At 44.6% G+C, this 22069-nt stretch overlaps 1 long non-coding RNA gene across 1 annotated transcript in view; it reads left to right on the forward strand.

Annotated features, from left to right (window-relative positions):
* Positions 1-1397: 1397 nt before the first annotated feature.
* Positions 1398-22069, forward strand: part of LOC127490566 (uncharacterized) — a 63253-nt gene continuing 42581 nt past the window's right edge. The window contains exon 1 of the long non-coding RNA XR_011389468.1: positions 1398-1510. This is a non-coding gene — a long non-coding RNA (uncharacterized lncRNA). The remainder of the gene's footprint in view (positions 1511-22069) is intronic.

Consider the following 22069-nt stretch of genomic DNA (forward strand, 5'->3'; position numbering starts at 1 on the left):
AGGCCGTAGCGGAGAGCTGGATTGGAAGTGGAGCAGCCGGGATGCAAACCAGTACCCATATGGAATGCCTGCACTGTAGGCGGCGGCTTTACCTGCTATTCCACAGCGCTGGCCCCTCAAGAATCATTTCTCATGAGGGACAGAGGTAAAGCACTACTGTCAACATTGGGAGGTGATTACTTCTGGGCACAGAAATGTTCACGGAGGATATAGCAGTCTGCTTTTTCCATGTACATCGCGGTGGAAGCCTTCCCCATGCCATCAGCTATCATTTACACAGCATGGCAGGAGGCAGGGGAGCCGTCAGGTCTCTGGTTCCATAGCCAAATGCACCCTTATCTCCGGCTCTAGCATCTGCGCATCTATGTTCCCTCCTTCTGTGTCCTCTGGCGAAGGGTGGACTGAGTAACAAAACCCTTCTCCTCTGACTGTCGTGAAGACTCAACACAACAGCTTGTTGCCCAGAAGTGCTCAGTGCTTTTCAGAAACGGGCATGGACTGTGTGAGCAGACCATTAGGTACTGCTTTCCTCTTGACACTACCTGTCAGGTGCTCACTTTTCCGCCTGTAAACAACGTTCTCTTGAGCACTGTCACGCTGAAGGCTCGGGGGACACCTCTGTGTTCTTTAGGAGCCGGCGAGAATGGATGTCTGGAAGTGCAATTGCTGCATCATCCTCCATGGCTATTTTAGCGGTTCAGTATTTGTGGAAATAAACAACTTTCTAGAGAATTCCCCTCTCCCACTGCTTGTCTGGCTACCCCACGATGGCAAGTGTGTGACTGAATTTCTGAGGACGCGCAAGTCTGTGCAGAAGGAGGTCACGTCCGTTGTAGGCACGTGGCACCGCAAGACTTCCGATTGGCTGGAGTACTCGGCGCTGTTGAACGAACAGGTTGAATCCACAGTTCCCAAGTGCCCATTTCTAAAACAGGTGCGATTGAATCCATTCAGAAACTGCCCCGATTATTGTGGTGCTCTTGGGGGTCTGGGCTGCTCACCCTTCCTCCCTCCATGGTTCCTTCTCTTTGTTGACCCCTCAGCCATTTGCTTCTTCCTTGAGTCCTCCCCTGATTCCACTCCCACCTGGTTGCTTTTCATTCTGCAGGTGCCTAGAGACCTGCTGTGTTCAACCAAATTCCACTGCCAACCATTTTGATTCCTTAGGCACATCGATTGCATCCCATTCTCAGTCGTGCTGCCTGGGATGATGTTGAGGAGGGCTGGCTTGCAGGCACTGTGGTGGGGCAGTCCCAGGGTACCCCAGTATCTCTTCCCCCAGGAGGGCTGTCCCGTCCTTTAGGAAATGTACAACAGTTTTGATTAATTAGTTAGCTCATACTCTCCTTAAGAAATTTACTTATTTGTGTGGGGCAGGGGTAGGGGGGTGAGGAAACCAGCCTTCAAATACCTGCAATGGGTGGGGCTGGGCCAATCTGATGTGGGAGCTGAGAATTCTATCGGGCTTAACTGCCAGTCCCAACAGCCACCACTACCTGACCATCTTCTTGTGAGTCCTTCTGTAGAACTTAAACTCCCTAAGTACAAGGGGTGCGCTCCTTTGCGTGGTGGCTGCATCTCTGCAGCTAACCCCCTACCTGGCATGTGGAAAGCTCAGAGCCATGGGAAGGAAGAGGGGCTGTGTAGGGAGAGGGGGCAGGAAGGGCACGAGGACATGGAGAACACAGTTTCCACAAGCCCTGTGTGGAAGCTGGCTCAGGGAGGGCCTTGTTTCCTTGTGGTTCTGCAGTTGTGGTGGCTCATAGGAGCTGAGGGTGATTGGCAGGTGCTCAGCAAGGAGAGACCCGCCCCCAAGTTGCCTTCTTTTTTGACTCCCCAAGAAGCTGAAACCGGAACTGAAGGAGGAAGCTGGAGAGGTCTGGGTTGGATGGGAATCTCTGCTCTCTCTACAGCAGTCTTTGGAGGTGTCATGCAGAAATACATGTGCTACATCCTTTTTTTCTAGGCTGTGAAACTCCTCAAGTAAGACAGGGGAGGGGATTTGCTAAACATGTGCAATGTCTGAAGCTACTGGCAGCTCTGGTGAGAAAAGGATGGATCCTAAGATTCCATCTGACGTTTGTTACTGTCTACCCCTGAGACCCACTCTAAGTGGCTATGTTTGCCTCTTTGGAAATCATACTATGAAATGGGAAGTAAAATGAAAACACAAAAGGGAAGTGTTCTGAAGAAACACAGTGTCTCATGTATAGCCCTTTACAGAAATTCAACATATTCTATACACATATGTATGGCTGAAGTGTTTTTCTCTCTCTATATATGGCAGTATTGAAACACTTGCAATATACTTGTTCTATATAAATATGGCCTCTCAGAAATGCTGAGACTTCCATGACCCATCTTTATTGATAAACTACATAGTGTTTCTTTAATGTATCTTTTTTTAAAAAAAGATTTATTTATTTACTTGAAAAGCAGAGTTACAGAGAGGCAGAGAGAGCAAGAGATAGGCCTTCCATCCATTGGTTCACTCCCCAATTGGCCACAATGGCTAGAGCTGCACTGATCCAAAGCCAGGAGCCAGGAGCTTCTTCTGGGTCTCCCACATGGGTGCAGAGGCCCAGTGATGTGGGCCATCTTCTACTGCTCTCCCAGGCCATAGCAGCGAGCTGGATCAGAAGTGGAGGCAGCCGGGACTCGAACCGGCACCCACATGGGATGCTAGCACTGCAGATGATGGCTTTACCCATTATGCTACAGCGCCAGCCACTCTTTAAAATATCTTAAAATTCAGGCTTGGGACTCCCCTGAGCCCTTCCTGGAAGAGTGTGGAAACCACAAGGACACAATCGCATCACTGAATGACTGCCTTCAGTTCCCGGGAGTGCTCAGCTGAGGCTGTGCTGCTGGGGACCTGCGAGTTATAGAATTCAGACACCAGATTGTCCTGACACTGTTGCTGCTTGTGCAGCAAGAGCTGTGCAGAGAGGCAGGGGCAGGGGCAGCGGCCGCTCCTGGCACTTCCTGGGGTGAGGGCAGCAGGAGGGCCCTGTACTGGCCAGGGGAGGGCACTAGGACCCTCTGAGCATGTGTATGGCCAGGGCGAGTCCTACCTGTGCTCACACTCCCTCTCTTGTCCTGGGCCGGTGAGACCATCTGGAATGTCTCACATCTCCTGAAATTGTTGCGAACCCAAACAGTTTGCTGGTTAGCAGCTCCACAAACAGCCCGCTTGCATCATCGAATCTGTCACAAGTATATTAAAATAGCACCCAGTTTCCTACATACTCAAGTCAGCGCATTCTCCCCTTCCACACCTCCAAGCCCCTTAAGCTCATAGCATTACCAAGACAACAACTTGGGTTGTAATTTTGATGCTCCTTTTGACCAGTTTTAAGTCACATGTTTCTTTCTTTCTTTCTTTCTTTCTTTCTTTCTTTTTTTTTTTTTTTTTGGCCAGGCAGAGTTAGACAGTGAGAGAGAGAGACAGAGAGAGAGTTATAGACAGTGAGAGAGAGAGACAGAGAGAAAGGACTTCCTTCCATTGGTTCACCCCCCTAATTGGCCGGCACTGCGCCAATCCAAAGCCAGGAGTCAAGTACTTCCTCCCGGTCTCCCATGCAGGTGTAGGAACCCAAGCACTTGGGCCATCCTCCTCTGCCCTCCCGGGCCACAGCAGAGAGCTGGACTGGAAGAGGAGCAACCAGGACGAGTACCCAGCGCCCCAACCGGGACTAGAACCCAGGGTACCGGCGCTGCAGGCAGAGGATTAGCCCAGTGAGCCACAGCTCCAGCCTAAGTCACATGCTTCAATACCCTCCACCCTTGGGTTTCTACTTCCCCTTATTAAGTGTTTATGATAGTTCACTATCAAACATTTCTGTAAACTCAGTCCGGTGGACTTGGGCTGCCAGGAGGACCCTGGCTATGACTGGAGATCACAGCACTGCCTAGCTCTGCCTCACGCTTCTTCCTGCTGCCCTCACCCACAGTGCTGCCTCCAGGAGCCTTCCAGGGAGGGAGCCCCAAGCAGAAGCCTTCTGCTTGCAGCTGGGAGGAGAGTTGAGGTTAGCTTTTATTTTCTCTGAACCTAACATTAACTTCCAAACTGGAGAAGAACAGCTCCACATGACTCTGCCTTAGCCTGGCCATTACTCATGGAGCAAGGCTAATGTTTAAACAACACGGAGGCTGCAAACCGAACTGACCGTGCCAGGAAATGCACCTCCAAATGGACTTCCGTTCTCTTGTACACCCTGAAAGCCTTTGGGAAAGCAATGCAGAACATGAGGGCTAATCCAGACTCCCTACCTCTAGGCTTTGCATTATGGTCTTTGACAATTTGAAATGTAGTTTATATCTAATTTGTCTTCTACAAATTTGTTCATTCTAAGACATTTAATAAGTGCCTGCTCAATCTCAGGTAGGATAATAAATTGTGGTGACACAGAGAAATACAAAACTTTTCACATCCCAGTGAGAGAAGAGCCAGACTCTAATAGGACATTTCAGGAATAGATGGTGGAAAGAGGAATTTTTAAATGTGCATGTATGTGTAGGCACAAAAATGAGCACTGGGAAGGGCTCAGAGTTTGTCCCTTGTCATCAGGGTTCAACACAAGCTTTTCCAGAAAGATGAAAATATAACCCCATAATCCCACAGCATCTACTAATAACCCATCTCATTTGATCAGTATATCCTCCAATATTTAAATTTTTCTATCTTTCTCAGTGGAGGGAGTATGTAGGAGTTGGGATTCACCCTATGAAACTCTGTGATGGGTCATTTTACGACCTTGCAAAATGTCTGTTTTTTGCAAATGTTTGCATTTAAAACATTGAAAATCATATTTTCACAAGCATGAGCAGTTGTCCATCTAAATCTCTATATCCATCTATATCTATATACACAAGGGTATATGTGATGATGCATTTAGTTAGACAAAAGATTCTGCATAGTGAAGGCTGAGGCCAACACACTCAGAAGATTGGAAGTGAAAATGTCCCAATGGGCTTTGCAAATGGGCTTTCTTGGCTTTGTTCAAAATTTATGTGACCCTAAATAAAGTTCTGAATGTTTTTAGCCTGTTTCCCCATCTGTGATCAAATAAGAAAATGAACTCTTACCTGCTCTCTAGGTTTGCTGTGACTATCAGAGGTAATAGTCTATTCATGAGACATACTTAGCAGTGTGCCCTCCATGCTTCATCAATGGGACCACACTGGACTGTAGCCAGTTTTACATGAGATCAGGGGGCTCACAGAGAAACCAGGAGTCTGTGTCTGCACGGAATTACAAGGCTCCGTTGATGTGATTCATCTCTTGACATTTTTTTCCTCCATACCTTTGCTGCTTGTGCTGGAAGATGCCCTTCTCCAAGCAGCCAAGTAGCTTTTCAATTTCTTAGAGAGATAAGGTGGGATGCATGCCGCACAGACTCGACTCCCAGCCTCTCCAGGACAGGTGCTATTTCTGGCTGAGGGTTCTCAATAGAGAAGCTGAGGGACCAACCTCCTGCGTTTTCCATAAGCAATGTGGGGAAGCTCCTTTGGCAGGAGGAGAGCAAAGCCCCCTAAACCACTGTGTTGGTTCATACAATGAATGAATGCCAATCCTGACTCTGGAGCCATCTTAGATAATATGTTTCATTCTTACATATTATCAGTGTTTCAAACACCGTCTGATTGTTTCTTGAGTACAGTCTAGAGGAACACTCTGCAATACTCTGGCCACTGGTTCTGTGTGGCTATTTATAATAAACTCACTAATACTAAGTGAAATGAGCACTTTAGTTCCTCAGTCACACTAACCACATTCAAGTGTGCAGTAGCCAAGTAAGACTAGTGGGTCCATCTTGGACGATGCAGATCCAGAACACTCCATCATCAGAGAGCATTGACTGGACAGCAGTCAGTTTGGGTCAGAGTTTGTGCTTCAGGGCAGCATGATAAAGGAGGCCCCACACTATGCTCCCCAAACTCTGTTCATGCCATACAGCATGACCCAGCCAAGTTGCCTTTCTTTGTTTAAAGGGAGATGGAGTCACTTAGGGTCAGATTGTGCTTCTGAATTCCTTTCTTCATCTTTTTCACTGAGCCTGTACGAAATAACTCAGCTGGCATTTTGAAACTTGGGGTAAAGATGAAGCTGTAAGGAATCTGTCTGAAGGAGTAATGGGAATCCAGAGCTGAAGCCTTCAGCAGAGTGGCGAGTTCCAAAGGAGTCTGGACTGGGAAGGTCAGGGGCATTGGGCTTGCACTCCCAGCAAAGACAGGAGCCTTCCCCCCACACTGCACTCAGCATCAGCAAAGGAAATCTTGGATGACCATGATAAATAGAAGCATGCCATGGCTTCCACAAAAACAGCGGAAAACCCTTTCATCAGCTAGGAGACACCTCCAGACAGACTTCATCCGAGCTTCACGGTCTGCGTTGGAATTCTCTTTGGCTTTATTTTCTTAGAGAAATATGTACAAGACAGTACCCATATTCAAGAAACTCAATATTACATAATTAATCAAGATCTGTTCCCAAATCCTCCTGAAAGAAAACATTAAAAAAAGGCAGAAATCTGCAGTTCACCTGAAAAATGGAGGAAAAAAAGGAAATAAAAAACACCATTTGTGAAAGGGAATGGAAATATCTTCAGTCTAGGATTCCAAGGACATTATTTAGTTGTGAATAACTTTGTATTCTGTTTTTGTCCCTGGAATTCTTAATGAACACAACTTTGACATAGGAGGTTTTTTTGGTCTAAAACCTTATCTAAGAAGTGACTTATATTTTCCTACAACTAGACACAACCAAGTGCACATGGAAGCAGTTTAGTTTTTGGAAAATTCCGGGTGCTGGTATTCATTTCCATAGCATGAAAAAGAGGTCTGAAGTTTACATGCCATTTTTCTGTAACTGCAGGAAATTTAAGTTTTGAGACACATCACAGGGATTATGTGTATCAGTGTGTGTGTATCCTGATAGTTCAGTAAGTGTACAGTAAATACTTGCTGAATAAATGAACTGTTTGGTGGTCCCTCGTGGAATTTGACTAGAAACCTCTGAAACCTCTTGCAGAGACCCGACACCAGGAGTAACAGGAAAACCTGACACAGTTGTCTGGTCTTAACATCGGCAATCTCAGATTTGGGTTCATCTGATACAAAGGCAGGCAGCCCAATTCCAATCCCAATCACAAGCTCTGGCAACTATCTCTTTGTTAATTTTTCCAGTTGACTGCAATGTACCATGAAATTTGAGGAACCGCTTCTATCATTGGATCAGGAGACTAACTTCAGGGATCTGAAACCACCTGCTACTCCATATTTTCCTTCATTTGCCTACATTCCCTCCCTTCCCCACTCATTGTCAAAACTGCAAATTCCCAACTGAGCACCTTGGAAATTTTTTTTAAAGACTCTATTATTTTTTTGAAAGGCAGAGTTAGGCAGAAAGAAAGAGAGAAAGGGGAGAGAGAGAAAGAAAGAGAGAGACAGATAGAGAGAGAGGTCTTCCATCTGCTGGTTCACTCCCCAGATGGCCTCAACTGCCAGAGCTGCACCAATCGGAAGCAGGAGCCAGGAGCTTCTTCCAGGTCTCCCATGTGGGTGCAGGGGCCCAAGGACTTAGACATTTTCCACTGCTTTCCCAGGCCACAGCAGAGAGCTAGATCAGAAGTGGGGCTGCTGGGACTCGAACCGGCACCCATATGGGATGCCAGCACTGCAGGCGGTGGCTTTACCCTCTATGCCACAGTGTTAGACCCTGCACCTTGGAATTTAATCAATATGTGAGTGAGGACCTCAGCTAAGCTCTCTGGGGGCCACATCTGGATGGCTGAGGAAGGCAGGGAAGACACAGGCTAGGGATGTGCTGGCTCAGATTCCCAGTACCAGCTCTGCCCCCTGGCATCTGACTAGGTCTCTACGTCTTAACAGAGACTGTAGATAATTCTGTACCAACTTTGACTAGCACCTCTGAAACAGGCTCACAGGGGAATCCTGCACACATGGGGACTCCCTGGCCTGAGGGAAGATCACATGGATTCAGGTTGCATTGTTGGACCATTACCCTCCTGTCTTCATCTCAACTGGAATTTGACAAGGTTGGGGCAGCTGTGGGCTGGAGAACTGGGGGAGTTCTGAGAAGGTGCGTTGTCCTCTGGAAGGCGGGAGACAATTTTCTCACATGTCCTTTGTCTAGCTCTGCATCCCCTGGCTTTTTTCTCATTCCTGAATGTGGGTTGGCAGCCTTTGAGCTGCCCCCTTGAGTTCACTGGCTCTTCTGGGGCATTCAGCACCCCCTGCTGCCAGCAGTCCCAGAATCTCAACTGAATATGAGAGAGTGAAGAGAGTAGGGTGGCATCTATCAATCAGTTGCACAGTAGAAAGACTAAAAGATATTTATCCTTCGAAGGTGACAGGAAGGCAGAGGCATCGGGTGCATTTGAAAGAAAATCAGCCTGACTTGTGGTTAGTGGTAACTTGGAATTTCTCATCAGTGTTAATTGCCCAAGATAGTGATCAGCACCCACTCCCCCCATTCCTTCATAGCCCTTGGTTCCATCAGTATCAAGGTGATGGGATTTTGTGCACATGATGCTCGGAGTCCACAGATCACACCATGTTCTCAGAGTTGCCATGCCTAAGTGCCCTGCTGAATGAGGACAACACACATGAAACTTCACAGCGAGCTTGTCAGGGAGTTAGAAACCCACCTCCCCACTACACTTGATGCTGGCACCATGGAAGGAACCCACACAGCCCCTGGGGTCCACAGCCCAGGACAGGTGTAGGGTGTGGGCGCCGCTGTATCCTGGGAGACCAGGTCTTGCGATCACAGCAAAGAGAAGGGAAGCAGAGTCGTTCTGTGAGTTTTACTAGGCAGTTTAAATCAGCCATGGCAGACTGGGAGGGAAAGAACCCTGAAAGACCGGGTTGAATGAGTTTGAAACGGCTCCTTCACTAACCAACAAAACTGGAAGAGAAAGGTTATGATCATTGCTCAGACAAGTTCTTCCTTCCCTCCAAGAAATGAGGTGTGGGGTGTGGAATCCATTGTAGCTAATCATAAACAGGTGCACCTCAAACACTGAGTGCCAGCCTGCTCCAACACGCTGGGCGCTCAGCTCGAGCCGCGGCTAATTACCGTGTGCTCTGTTGGGCGCGGGCCCGCGGCGGCCATGCACGGAGACGCCGTGCTGTCCTCGTGTTGAGACCTGCGAGGCTGCCGGGGGTGGGCCCTGCTGGAGCTGGGCACGCCTCCCCTCCCCTCACCTCCCCAAACCCTGCGTGCCTCCCGGAGATGCTTAATCAGGATATGAAAGTATGTATGACACTTAGGCTAGAGAGCTCTGGGAAATGTTTTCATCCTCCTAGCACTGTTTAGGTCTTTGGATTCTGATGCAAACGAGCATGAGGATATGATTTTGGCAGATGAGCCTCAGATTACCTACACGCATGCTTTCTGCAGGATGACAGACACAGACCAACATGTTGCCTCTTGTTGTGTCCCTACCCTATCTTTTCACCTGATGCGTTTTCCCACCGCTGACTCCTCTTTTGTAAGACCTATTGGGTTTCCAGGTTGAAATCCCTGCAACTTAGACTCGGTTCTCACAAATGGCAAATTCCCAAAGCTTGTGAATTCACCACCAAGTGGTGGTGAGAAATTCAGGTGTTTATATACAATAGGTTGATCCAGAGTGAATCCTACTGTCATGCAGAGCTTCAGGATCCTGCAGAGTTGCAGGTGAGGCCCTATGAAGGCCAAGTTTGTAAGCACAGGGCATATTTTTCTTCTTGCAATGAAGGTCTGCACAATTGTTCTAAGTATGAACACCTTGACATCTGTATCCCCTATGGTCCATATCTGTCACCAAAAGCCAATATTTATACACTGTTAGCTAGAATCAATACTTTGTTCAGATTGCCTTAAGATCCACAAAGGTGATAAAACAAACAGGGACCTAAGAATATCAATAGTAAATAAATAACACACTAAGCTCTATTCTTTCTAAAGGAATCATTGTTGAATGAACTTAATTTTAGGATAGTTTAAAAGGTGTAGAAAAGGTGCGACGATAGTACAGATGACTCTTTATACCCCACACCTAGGTTCCCTTATGGCTGGTATCTGTCACCATAAACCATTATTTATGCGTTGTTAATTAGAATCAATATTGGATTCAGATGTCCTTGGTTTTGATTTCCATTTCCGGTTCAAGCACCTCATCTAGGATCCCACCTTAGGTTTCCACCTTAGATTTTCTCAGACTTCTCTCTCTCTCTCTCTCTCTCTTTTTTTTTTTTTTTAGAGATTTATTTATTTATTTATTTGAAAGGCTGAGTTACAGAGAGGCAGAGGCAGAGAGAGAAAGAGAAAGAAGTCTTTCATCCACTGGTTCAGTCTCCTAATGGCTACAACTGCTAGAGCTGGGCTGATCTGAAGCCAGGAGCCAGGAGCTTCTTCCGGGTCTCCCACACAGGTGCAGGGACCCAAGGACTTGGGCCATTTTCTACTGCTTTCCCAGGCCACAGCAGAGAGCTGGATCAGAAATAGAGCAGCCAGGACTCGAACGGGCACCCATATGGGATGGCAGCACTGTGGGTGGTGGCTTTACCTGCTCTGCCACAGCACCGGCCCCAGGCTTCTCTTGTTTTTGATGACAGTGATGTTTTTTAGGAGTATAAGTAATTTGTTGAATTCCCTTCTATCGGGATCTACCTGATGTTTTTTTGAGGATTGTGCTAGGGTGATGGATTTTTGAGAGGAAGATCACAGAGGTAAAATGCCATTCTCCTTACATAATTTCTGGAATGCATACTGTCAACGTGACTAACTTCTGATGTTGACATTGATCACTCTGCTGATAGTGTCCCTCGGAAGTCTCCACTGCAAGGTTACCTTCCCTCACCGTCCCATACCCTGCTCTTTGGAGAGAAGCCACTACGTGCAGGTGCAGCTATTTTCAAGAACAGGAAGTTCTGTCCATCTTCCTCAAGTACGAAGAAACTATGTAAATGACTCAGAATTGCTCTGTATCTGAGATTTGTTTATTCTTTTCCATTTATTTAAACAGGGTGACTTAAAAAGTTTCATGGGAAAATAGAATTAAAAGATAAACTTCTTTGGGCCCAAATTTTTCTTGAAATCCACACAGTTTTTTCATAATATGCATTTCCATAAGCTTTTAAAAGGCTTCTTGTATGCATGGATTTCAATTTTTTGCATCAAAATAAGCTTATGTTTTAATTATATTTGCCATGAACTTTTTGAAGTATGTACTTGTATTCAATCACTTATTGACGTCATAATGAAATCATAGATATTTGCTTTATATTTTCCGTGGTTTAATTTGTTATTCAAGTTCTTCTGGCTTTAGCTGATTAGACCTCTTTTTGAGGTGGTTCCTATTGTCCCTTCCCTGTCATTGTGTGGTTTGTTTGTTTGTTTTTGTACTCCCTTATTTTCCAGCTCCAGAAGAGGCTCTGGGCTCATGTGTATTTTTTACCCCAAGCCTAGAATCAGCCATTTCAATGAATCCTGTTTTCACTTATGGGAGACTGGTACTTAAAAAATCGAGATCTGAGTGCTGGGGGTGCACCTTGCTACTCGGATGCCATTACTTTCAAACCCTCTCGGTTACATGAGTGTGACTATTTTTGTGTGAAACCATCTGCATCTACATTAAGCTAACCATGAGTTCATCTTGATGTCTGCAGTTCTTATCCATTACCATGTAGGACACTCTGCCCTCTTTTACCTGCTTCTATCTTCTCACCCCAATAGTGAGTAACCTCTACCACCATGTACTTCCTTGTTACATTCCAGTGAACAATTCCATATTATTATCTGAAACCACGTGGGAAACCAGCCCTTGAGCACCATTCCCTACAGCATCGTTCTCTAGACAGTTTCTTTGGACTTTGGTCTCAGTCTCCATTCATTCTAAAGTAGATTATGTGAGCACCACCTTTTCCTTCACCACATTCATGGATAAACTTCATTGAAACTGTTTTACACATTCATCAAACAGATTCTTTAGTCACACCTTGTATTTCATCCTGGAGCCCCCTGATCACCTAAATAAATTTTTTTGAAATTTGCACACATGAATGTTCACTCTATCTATGCTGTCAGATTTTATGATTTTGATAGCCATATAGCCACCACTACACTAAAATTACTGTATTATTTATTACTGTATTTATTTATTATACACCATATTCTCTCCATCTAAAAGTACCCCAGTACCTCACTGTTTTGTTATTGCTACTTGAGAAAGAAGAGGAAATCCCATTTGCTGATTTACCCCCAAATGCCTATGATGGCCAGTGCTGGGTTTGGCTAAGAACACAATCCAGGTCTCCCATGTGGGCAGTAGGCACCCACTACTTGAGCCACTACCTGATGCCCATACTTTATCTGTTGCTCTTCCCCTGCCCAAACACTGGAAGCATCAGTTTGTTTTTCAAATCTACAGAATCACCTTTTCCAGAATGTTATATAAGTGGAGTCATGAAGTCTATAGCATTTTCAGACTGGCTCTTTCTACTTTAGTAATATATACTTGCATTTCATCCATGTGGTTTCTTTTGTGGGTTCACATGTAGATGCAGAGCTGGGACTTAAACCAAGTACTCCAATATGGGATGTGGGGTCCAAAGTAGTATGTTAACCACTATGCCAAATGCCAGTTCCTTTGGGTTTTAACCATTTTAATGTGTGTATTGGTATATGATTATTGTTTTAACTTGCATTTCCCTAATGAAGCGTGATGGTGAACATTTTTGTCCATGTTGATTTGCCATCTGCACATCTTTGGCAAAATGTTTGCCTAATTTTTAAAGATGTATTTATTTATTTGAAAGAGTTATAGAGAAAAAGTGAGAGAGAGAGAGAGAGAGAGAGAGAGAGAATCTTCCATCTGCTGTTTCACTCCCCAAATGGCTGAGGCCAGGCCAGAGTCAGGAACCAGAAGGGTCTCCCACATGAGTGCAGGGGCCTAAGCACTTGGACTATCTTATGCTGCTTCCCCAGGGAGATGGATTGGAAGTGGAGCAGCTGGGACACAAACCAGAAGCCCATATGGGGTGTCAGTATCATAGGTGGCAGCTTAATCGTGCTATATCAAAACTGCCCCCACTTTTTAAAAATATTTATCTATTTATTTGAAAGTCAGGATTACAGAGAGAGAGAAAAAAAAGGAGAGACATGGAGAGTAATTAAAAAAATTTATTTATTTATAATTTGAAAGTCAGAGTTACACAGAGAGAAGAAGAGGCAGGAAGAGAGAGAGGTCTTCCATCCGATGGTTCACTCTCCAATTGGCTGCAATGGTCAGAGCTGCGCCAATCTGAAGCCAGGAGCCAGTAGCTTCTTCTGGGTCTCCTACACGGGTGCAGGGGCCCAAGGACTTGAGCCATCTTGTATTGCCTTCCTAGGCCATAGCAGAGAGCTGGATTGGAAGTGGAGCAGCTGGGGCTAGAACTGGTACCCTTATGGGATGCCAGCACTGCAAGTGGTGAGTTTGCCCACTATGCCACAATGCCAGCCCCAAGAGAGATTTTATTTTTAATCTAAGTTGTTTATATATTGGTGAGTTATTTATTTGTTTATTTACTATGCACTTATTTTTATTTGAAATGAAAAGAGAGGGATAGAGGGATGGAGAGAGAGAGAGAGAGAGAGAGAGAGAGAGAGAGAGAGAGAGAGAGATTCTTTGAATTTGCTGGTTCACTCTCCAAATGCCTGCAATAGCCAGGGTTGGGTTGGGCCAAAGCTGGGAACCTAAAACCGCATCCAAGACTCACATGTGTTGCAGGAACTCCATAGTGAAGCCATTGTCTCCCATATTGACGCAATGTCCCAGGGTGCTCATGAGCAGGAGCTGGACTCAGGAGCAGAGCCAGGACCTGCACCTGGACACTCTAACAGGGGATACGAGCATCCCATATGGATCCTTAACTGCTGTGTCAAAGCCATGTGTGTTGTTGGTGAGTTTTGAGAGCTGTTTGTTTACTTTTCCTATATTGCTTTCAGCTAGATATCTGCTACTTCACTCATCTTTTGTCTTCTATGAATTATTTTTCTTGGCTACTTTAAATATTTTTCTCTTTATTATTTGAGTTGAGAAATTTGATTATAATATGTTTTAATCTAAGTTTCTGCATTTTCTTGCCTGAGTTCTATTGTGCTTTTGTATCTGAACATCAAATTTATAGTTTTCATCAAATCTGTATAGTTATTAAGTGGTTATTTATTCTCACCTTTTCTCTGGAACTCCAGTCACACATAGATTAGCCTTTTGAAACTGTACCACAGCTCAATTATGCTCTGTTTATTATTTTAAAATTCCCTTTCTTTCTGCATTTCACTTTGGGTGATTTCTATTTCTGTTTTCAAGTTCACTAATATTTTCTTCAATAGTATCTATTCTGTGATTAATCCCATACAGCAAACTTTTCATCTCAACCACTGTAGGTTTAATTTCTAAAAGTTTAATTTGAGTATTTTATTTTTTGCTTTCAAACTTTTATTTAATGAATATAAATTTCCAAAGTACAGCTTATGGATTACAATGGCTTCCCCCCTATAACGTCCCTCCCACCCGCAACCCTCCCCTTTCCCACTCCCTCTCCCCTTCCATTCACATCAAGATTCATTTTCAATTCTCTTTATATACAGAAGATCAGTTTAGCATACATTAAGTAAAGATTTCAACAGTTTGTTCCCACACAGAAACATAAAGTGAAAAAATACTGTTTGAGTACTAGTTATAGCATTAAATCTCAATGTACAGCACACTAAGGACAGAGATCCTACATGAGGAGTAAGTGCACAGTGACTGCTGTTGTTGACTTAACAAATTGACGCTCTTGTTTATGGCATCAGTAATCACCCTAGGCTCTTGTCATGAGCTGCCAAGGCTATGGAAGCCCCCTGAGTTCACCAACTCTGATCATATTTAGACAAGGCCATGGTTAAAGTGGAAGTTCTCTCCTCCCTTCAGAGAAAGGTACCTCCTTCTTTGATGACCCATTCTTTTCACTGGGATCTCACTCGCAGAGATCTTTCATTTAGGTTTTTTTTCCCCCCAGGGTGTCTTGGCTTTCCATGCCTGAAATACTCTCATGGGCTTTTCAGCCGGATCTGCATGCCTTAAGGGCTGATTCTGAGGCCAGAGTGTTGTTTAGGACATCTGCCATTCTATGGGTCTGCTGTGTATCTCACTTCCCATGTTGGATCATTCTCTCCCTTTTTTATTCTATCAGCTAGTATTAGCAGACACTATTCTTGTTTATGTGGTCCCTTTGGTTCTTAGTCCTATCATTATGATCAATTGTGAACAGAAATTGATCACTGGGACTAGTGAGATGGCATTGGTACATGCCACCTTGATGGTATAGTATTTATTTTTGAAAGAGTTAAAGAAAGAGAGGGGAAGAGAGAGAGAGAGAGAGAGAGAGAGAGAGAGAGAGAGTCCATCTGCTGGTTCATTCCCCAGATGGCTACAATGACCAGTGCTGGGCCAGGCCAAAGCCAGGAGCCAGAATCTTCATCTAGATCTCCCAGGTGGGTGGCAGGGGCCATTAGCAGAGAACTGGATTAGAAGTGAAGCAGGGACATGAGCCAGTGCCTACAGGGATGTCAGCAGTGAGGCAGTGGCTTTACCTGCTATGCCACAGTGCCAGCCCCCGTATCTTTTTATATATTCTGCATATCTGCTTAACATTTTGAACATATGAAATACAGTTATTATACTGTTATAATGTCCTTATTTGCTAATTTTAACATGCAGTTGTTGGTTTTGGTTTCTTGATTTTGCTTCTCATTTTGAGTTACATTTTTCAATTTCTTTGTGTAATTGATAATGTCTAGTCAGATGCTAGACATCATGAATTTTATGTTGTTTGATACTGTATGTTTTATTTTACCTTTAAAAAAAACATTTGAAGGGAGAGAGAGGGGAGGAAGGAGGGAGGGAAGGAGGGAAGGGGGGAGAGAGAGAGAGAGAGAGAGAGAGAGAGAGAGAGAGTCTTCCATCCACTGGTTCACTCTCCAGATAACTGCAAGAGCTGGAGGTGAGCTGATCAGAATGCCAGGAGCCAGGAGCCAGGAACCAGGAACCAGGCGCTTCTCTCAGGTCTCTCACACAAGTACAGGGACCCCAAGGACTTGGGCCATCTTCTACTGCTTTCTTAGGCAATAGCAGAGAGCTGGATCAGAAGTGGAGAAACTGGAACACAAACTGACATCCATATGGGATGCAAGAACTGCAGGCAGTGACTTTACCTGCTACATTACAGTGCTGGCCCCCAACCCTAGTCTTCTTAACCTCCATGGGATCATTTTCATTTTGTCTTCATTTTGTCAACTTAGGTATCTTAGGCTCTGCCCAGGTTTCCTCTTCCTGCACAGGGACCAGAAACTCCCCCAAGTCCAACACCGGGCAGTCTCATAGCTCTCCTGATTGGGTCTCTGTCTCTCAGGGATTGCTCTTCTTTGTTGCCTGACATCAGTGGCTCAATAGGTTTTCTTCTGTAGATTTTGCAAGGATTTTTGCTTGCCAGGAGGGTAAACTGACCCTGTTACTACATCTTGATGGACAGTGAAAGTTGTGGGGGCAATGTTCTGATGCTCTAGCCCCAGGCCCAGCTAGACTTACAGGTACTAAGTAGGGGCATCAGTTTTTGCTCCTTGTGACATACAATGCCAGAGCCTGCAATTTTTATGACCATTGCAAAGATGTTTTAAGAGTAACTTCCATCAGTACTTTTTATAACTGCTTTTGTCATTGTTTAAAAACTGGCTTACTGTTACCACCAAAATTTGGGAAGAAATAATCATGGTTTCTGAAATTTCCATTACTGTGCTAAAAATGACAATTCCATGGACATAGTTGATAGTGCTTTAATGAAAGGCCTCTAGGACACTCATGCTATTGGTACTTTCTGTGGGGTAGTCATCTGAAGTTTGGTTCTTTGCATCTTCAAGTTCAAAACAGAAACTTCAGCCAGAGTATTATGTTTGAGTGACTATGGGAAGAAATTATCTGGTAAGCCAGGTTATAAAACAACAATATATCATGGGTTAAGAGGTTCCCATACTGAGAGGATAAAAACAAAGAAGTATTTTCTTTTCTTTGCCAGAGAGAGTTATTTAAAATGAAATCTGAACAGTGAGACGAGTGAGCCTGGGGGAGAGTGCTTCCCGCAGAGAAAACAGCCCATGCCGAGGCCTGGAGCTTGGAACTGAAGGCGCCAGTGAGGCTGGGCCGGAGACCAGCAGGATGGTGCTGGTATGTGGGACGGAGGGCACTGGGGCCACCCCAAGGGGGTCCACAGCTCGAGCATGGCTCGGCCTTTACTCTAACTTGCAGTCTCTGGCCTTGCAAGTTTCATGAAATGTGATGTATTCGGTCATGTATGAATTGTCAGCTGCTTTCACTGTGCTTCCTTATTTAATCATCATTGAATTCAAACATTCAATGAACCACATCTTTTTTTTTTTTTTTGAGAACTATTTTATTTATTTGAAAGACAGAGTTATAGAGAGAGGTAGAGATGGAGGTGGCGGGGAGGTCTTCCATCTGCGGATTCATGCCCCAGAAGGCTAAACAGCTGGAGCTGAGCAGATCTGAAGCCAGGAGCTTCTTCTGGGTCTCTCACGTGGGTGCAGGGGCCCAAGGACTCGCACCATCTTCCACTGCTTTCCCAGGTGTATTAACGGGGAGCTGGATCAGAAGTGGAGCAGTGGGACTAGAACCAGTGCCCATATAGGATGCAGGTGCAACAGGCTGGGGCTTTAACCCACTGCACCACAATGCCCCTGAACCGCATCTTAAAGGGGAAAATATTATCTCATTTTGGACATCAGGAGACCAGCTGTGAGAGATGGAATGATCTGGAAGTGGCATACGTGAGGAGGTGGCTCACACCTTTGCCCTCTGTTCCTGGTACTTCATACTGCCTCCTGTAGCATCGTCTTTATTTAACTATGAGCATGATTTTGAGAAGTAAACACCCCAATGTACAAAGTCTGGATTTTCTTTTATCATTTACAGTACGCCAAATTTTAAACAGCATGGATGCTGTGATCTCTCACTCTCATTGTCTAGCAAAAGGGCCCTGAGCACCTCTGTGGGTTGGTTAAGGCCAAGTCTGAGGCAGGCCATGTGGGAGATGAGACCAGAATAATCTTCTCATTCACAAAACTCGGAATATACTTAAGATGTCCTGAGGTCGTGACACAAGGATGTAGGAGCCAAACTGGGAGGCTAACGAGGGATAATTTGTGGATCTTTAGGATAATAACTGGAATAGTTAGACACAATCAAGGCCTGCCCTGGGGTTCCTCCCTGACGTGCTGGTCTGAGATAAAAGTCCTATTGTTCACTTGGCAAGTTGAAGTTCTTCCATAGCAGCCCTGCCTGACTTTCTCCCCAAATAAAACTCCAGGGGCCCCAAAGGCAGGGAGTACACCTGTTGTATCCACCACTGGCTTCAATACTGCCATTCAATAAATAATAGCTGAGTAATAAATAGATGAAGAGACAATAAGAATATTATGCATGAGATGGTTATGCTGAAAGAGAAGGATTGATGGGCTCTCCTTGTTAAGGCCAGATAACCCTTGGATAGTAAAAGGGAGGTGCTGCTTTCTCTGTAGAAGGATTCACTGTCACAATTGTAACACAAACAGAGTTTCCTGTCCATACAGGGGATCTGGGGACTCCCTGTAATCCATACCATGGATCCATTAACTCCAGATTCAGAAAGTGTGGTTTACAGTATGCCAGTAACATTCAAATCTAATCAGATTCACATTCATGTGCTTAAAAATGACATCTCATATTTGGAAAAAAAATACAAAAAGAGGACTGGCATTGTGGTGCAGTGGAGGTAAGCCACTGCTTGCAATGCCACATCCCACATCAGAGTATCAGTTCCAGCTGCTCTGCTTCTTATCTGGCTTCCCACTAATGTGCTGGGGAAGGCAACAGAAGATGGCCCAAGTACTTGGGTCCCTGCCACCCGCATGGGAAATCTGGATGGAGTTCCAGACTCCTGGATTTAAACTGGCCCAGTATTGACTGCTGTGGCCATTTGAGGACTGAACCAGCCTTTCAACTAAATAAAAAAAAATCTTTTAAAAAATACAAAAAAGAAAAGATGTTTTGGAGCTGAATGTCTTATGGTATCATTAGAAACAATATTATAAAATTTTATACTTTATTCTAGGTAGTCTACAACGTTTATCAAGTTTTTTGGTTAGTTAAAATCTACTGTCTATTGAGGTAACCAAAAAAATCCAATTTTTGAATGTTTTTTTTTTTTCACTTTTGTAATACACTTTACTGTATTTAAAGCTGAATGTAAAATGTCAACGGTTGTCCAGAGAACTCAGATAAACAGTTTCAGGGACTCTGGAACTTTTTCTTTCTTTTCCTTTTTTTTTTTTTTTTGTTAACTACAAAATGATTACTTCTTATGTATTTTCATGCCCAACTTTTCAGTGCACACTTAGGAAAACAGTGTGATGTGATCCAATAGCAAATACAAACTCACTCAGTCAAAATACACCCCATTTCCATTCTTTGCCCTACATCTCACTCAGCCTTTTTTTTCTTTTCCTTTGCATTCTACAGCCTATTGCTCAATTTTGATCTTGAAATTTCACTGTGTGTGACAGCTGAGTCTTTCCATGTGCAGAATTGAAAGTACATCTCATTGCCATGTTTGTCCTCGTAGAACTTTATCTACACACTACTTGCTGTTAACTGCTATGGAAATGACATCAGAGAGAGTACAATTTTCTTCACAGCCCAAAGACTCAGAGTAAGATTTCACAAAGCTGGATGGCCTTTTGGGGTGTCTATGCAATACCCCAGCAGCTGGAGCCCCTTGGGTTTACATTTCCTTGACATCAAAGGCACATTTGAACACATAATGATGCTCTCTGGAATAGACAGACGTCTTTTGATAAGTGCCGACATGAAGGAGCCTGACATCCCCCGAGCTCATGTCCTTGGCTAGCATAAAGATAATTTAGGATATCAATGTGGTTTTATGCAAGAAAAATTATATTAAAACATTATAGGTATAGTGTTGGAACACTGCAACTTTCTCTCCCACTGTAGCCAGCATGGCAACAGAAGTGGTCCATCCATAACTCAGCTGCATTGCGTAGCAGCAGACCTTGACCTAAGCCTGCTTGTTTTTGTATTATGGCGTCACCCTCCCAGGAAGATACGCTCCTACTCTCAGTCATACACCATGCTGAAGGGGCAGACTTCCAACTAAGGTCTGTCAGGATAAAGATGTTCAGTGCTCATTCTTCTTGGTGAAGAGACTCTTGACCTAATGAAACATACAACCCATTTTGATGGTTGGCCTTGTTAGGAGGGATAAGAGTGATGTATGTATCAAATATCCAAGCAGTAAGACATGGGTTTGCATGACTGTTTTCTTGTTCTCTTGCCTAACAATAAGGAAGGGTTTGAGCTGGCAGATGTGTCTTTGATTAAGTTGAGTATAGCCACAAGTTGGTGGAGCACCCATGGGCTCATGCTTGCTTTCAGTGTGCAGACCTTATAGCCACGTCAAACATATTGGGGACCCAGCTGGTCTCATCACTTGGTCACTGCTCTTTGACACCCAGGAAGACAGTTTTCAACCAGAGAGTACTCAGTAATTTTTCTAAATAACAGCCACCACAAAAGACAAAAGACTGTCCCATTGTTTTACTAACTGCTATAAATCAGGACCATTTGGTGTCATAAGCAGGATGTGCAAAAAAGGCGCAATGATGCCCAGCCTGGGCTCCCCAAGGAATGGCCTCTGCTCACTGCAGCATGGAAAGTGGCCCTGGGGATCCAGTGACTCACATTTCTATGGGACAGAACGTTTCGTGCGTCATTGTGAAAATGATGATGAAGTTATTTAGGACATGCATGGGCTCTGAAGCTTTGAAAAATGGAAAGGGAATGATGACAAACAGCAAGTCGAAAGCTGAAGGGGCACTTGCTGACTTCTTGTCACATTCAGTAATATTGCATCTCCCCAAGGTGTGACAGACCTGATGAGGGAGAGGGACGGGTGAGGCTGGGACTGGAGACGTGAAGGTGGCTTCTGCTCCCTGTATTTCTTCCTCATTTTGGCATCTGCAAAGGCCAAGTTCATGTGTTTGTGTGTCTTGTTTATCTTTGTCTTCAGCGATAGACACAACACAGGTGAGGGACGTTCAGGTCCCTCTGTGGGCTCTCTACTGCAACTAGAATGAGGTTTGTTTCCAGAATGCTGAAATCATATCTAGTGTTCCGCTTTTGAGTAGTTTCCTACCTCCTAGCTTGACTCCTGCCACAGTCATCTCATCATGCTCACCTTGGCATCTCTCAGAAGCTTCTGGAAGTCATTTATTGCAGGTGAGCAGAGTCCCATCCCCGACATCTCACAGGCCTAACTGGGACCAGGAGTGATTTTCCATTTTTCCCTCACCATCTGTTCGTTCCCTGCAGGCTCTGAAGACAAGTTCTGAATGTGATTGATGGAGGCAGAGATCAGGAACATGAAGTTCAAGCACTGAATTGTTTACTTGTTTGAGAGTTGTTGGGGCTGTTTCTTCATGCAGCTGTATGCTCACCTGAAGAGCCTTAGTTCTGTTGTTGGCTGCAAGAGCTGGTCCATGAGACAGGCAGGAAAACACTCATTTTTCCACAGCCAGCCCCTCTGTCTGTGCAGATTCCAAATCTATGAATCCAATCAACGCTCAGATTGAACATACTAGGCAAAAAATTGCATCAGTACTGATAGGGTACAGACTTTTTTTCCTGTTGTGTTTCTCTAACAATATAGCAAAATAACTATTCCCATAGCACTTATATTGTACCAGGACTTGTAAGTAATCTAGAGATGACTTAACATTTATGGGAAGACGTGTGCAGAGCCTATGCAACCACTGTGCTGTTCTGTGGCATCCTGGTGACACTCCATTCCCCGCATTGGCAGATTCACCTAATTCCCCAGAAAGATTCCAGGTTAGTAGGTCAAAAGAAAAAAAATCAAAAGCAGCACTTTCTCCAGAAGGTGACTCTGCTTGTGCCACCTGCCT

Source organism: Oryctolagus cuniculus, chromosome 6 (genome assembly GCF_964237555.1).
Source record: "Oryctolagus cuniculus chromosome 6, mOryCun1.1, whole genome shotgun sequence".
Classification (NCBI taxonomy): Eukaryota; Metazoa; Chordata; class Mammalia; order Lagomorpha; family Leporidae; genus Oryctolagus; species Oryctolagus cuniculus.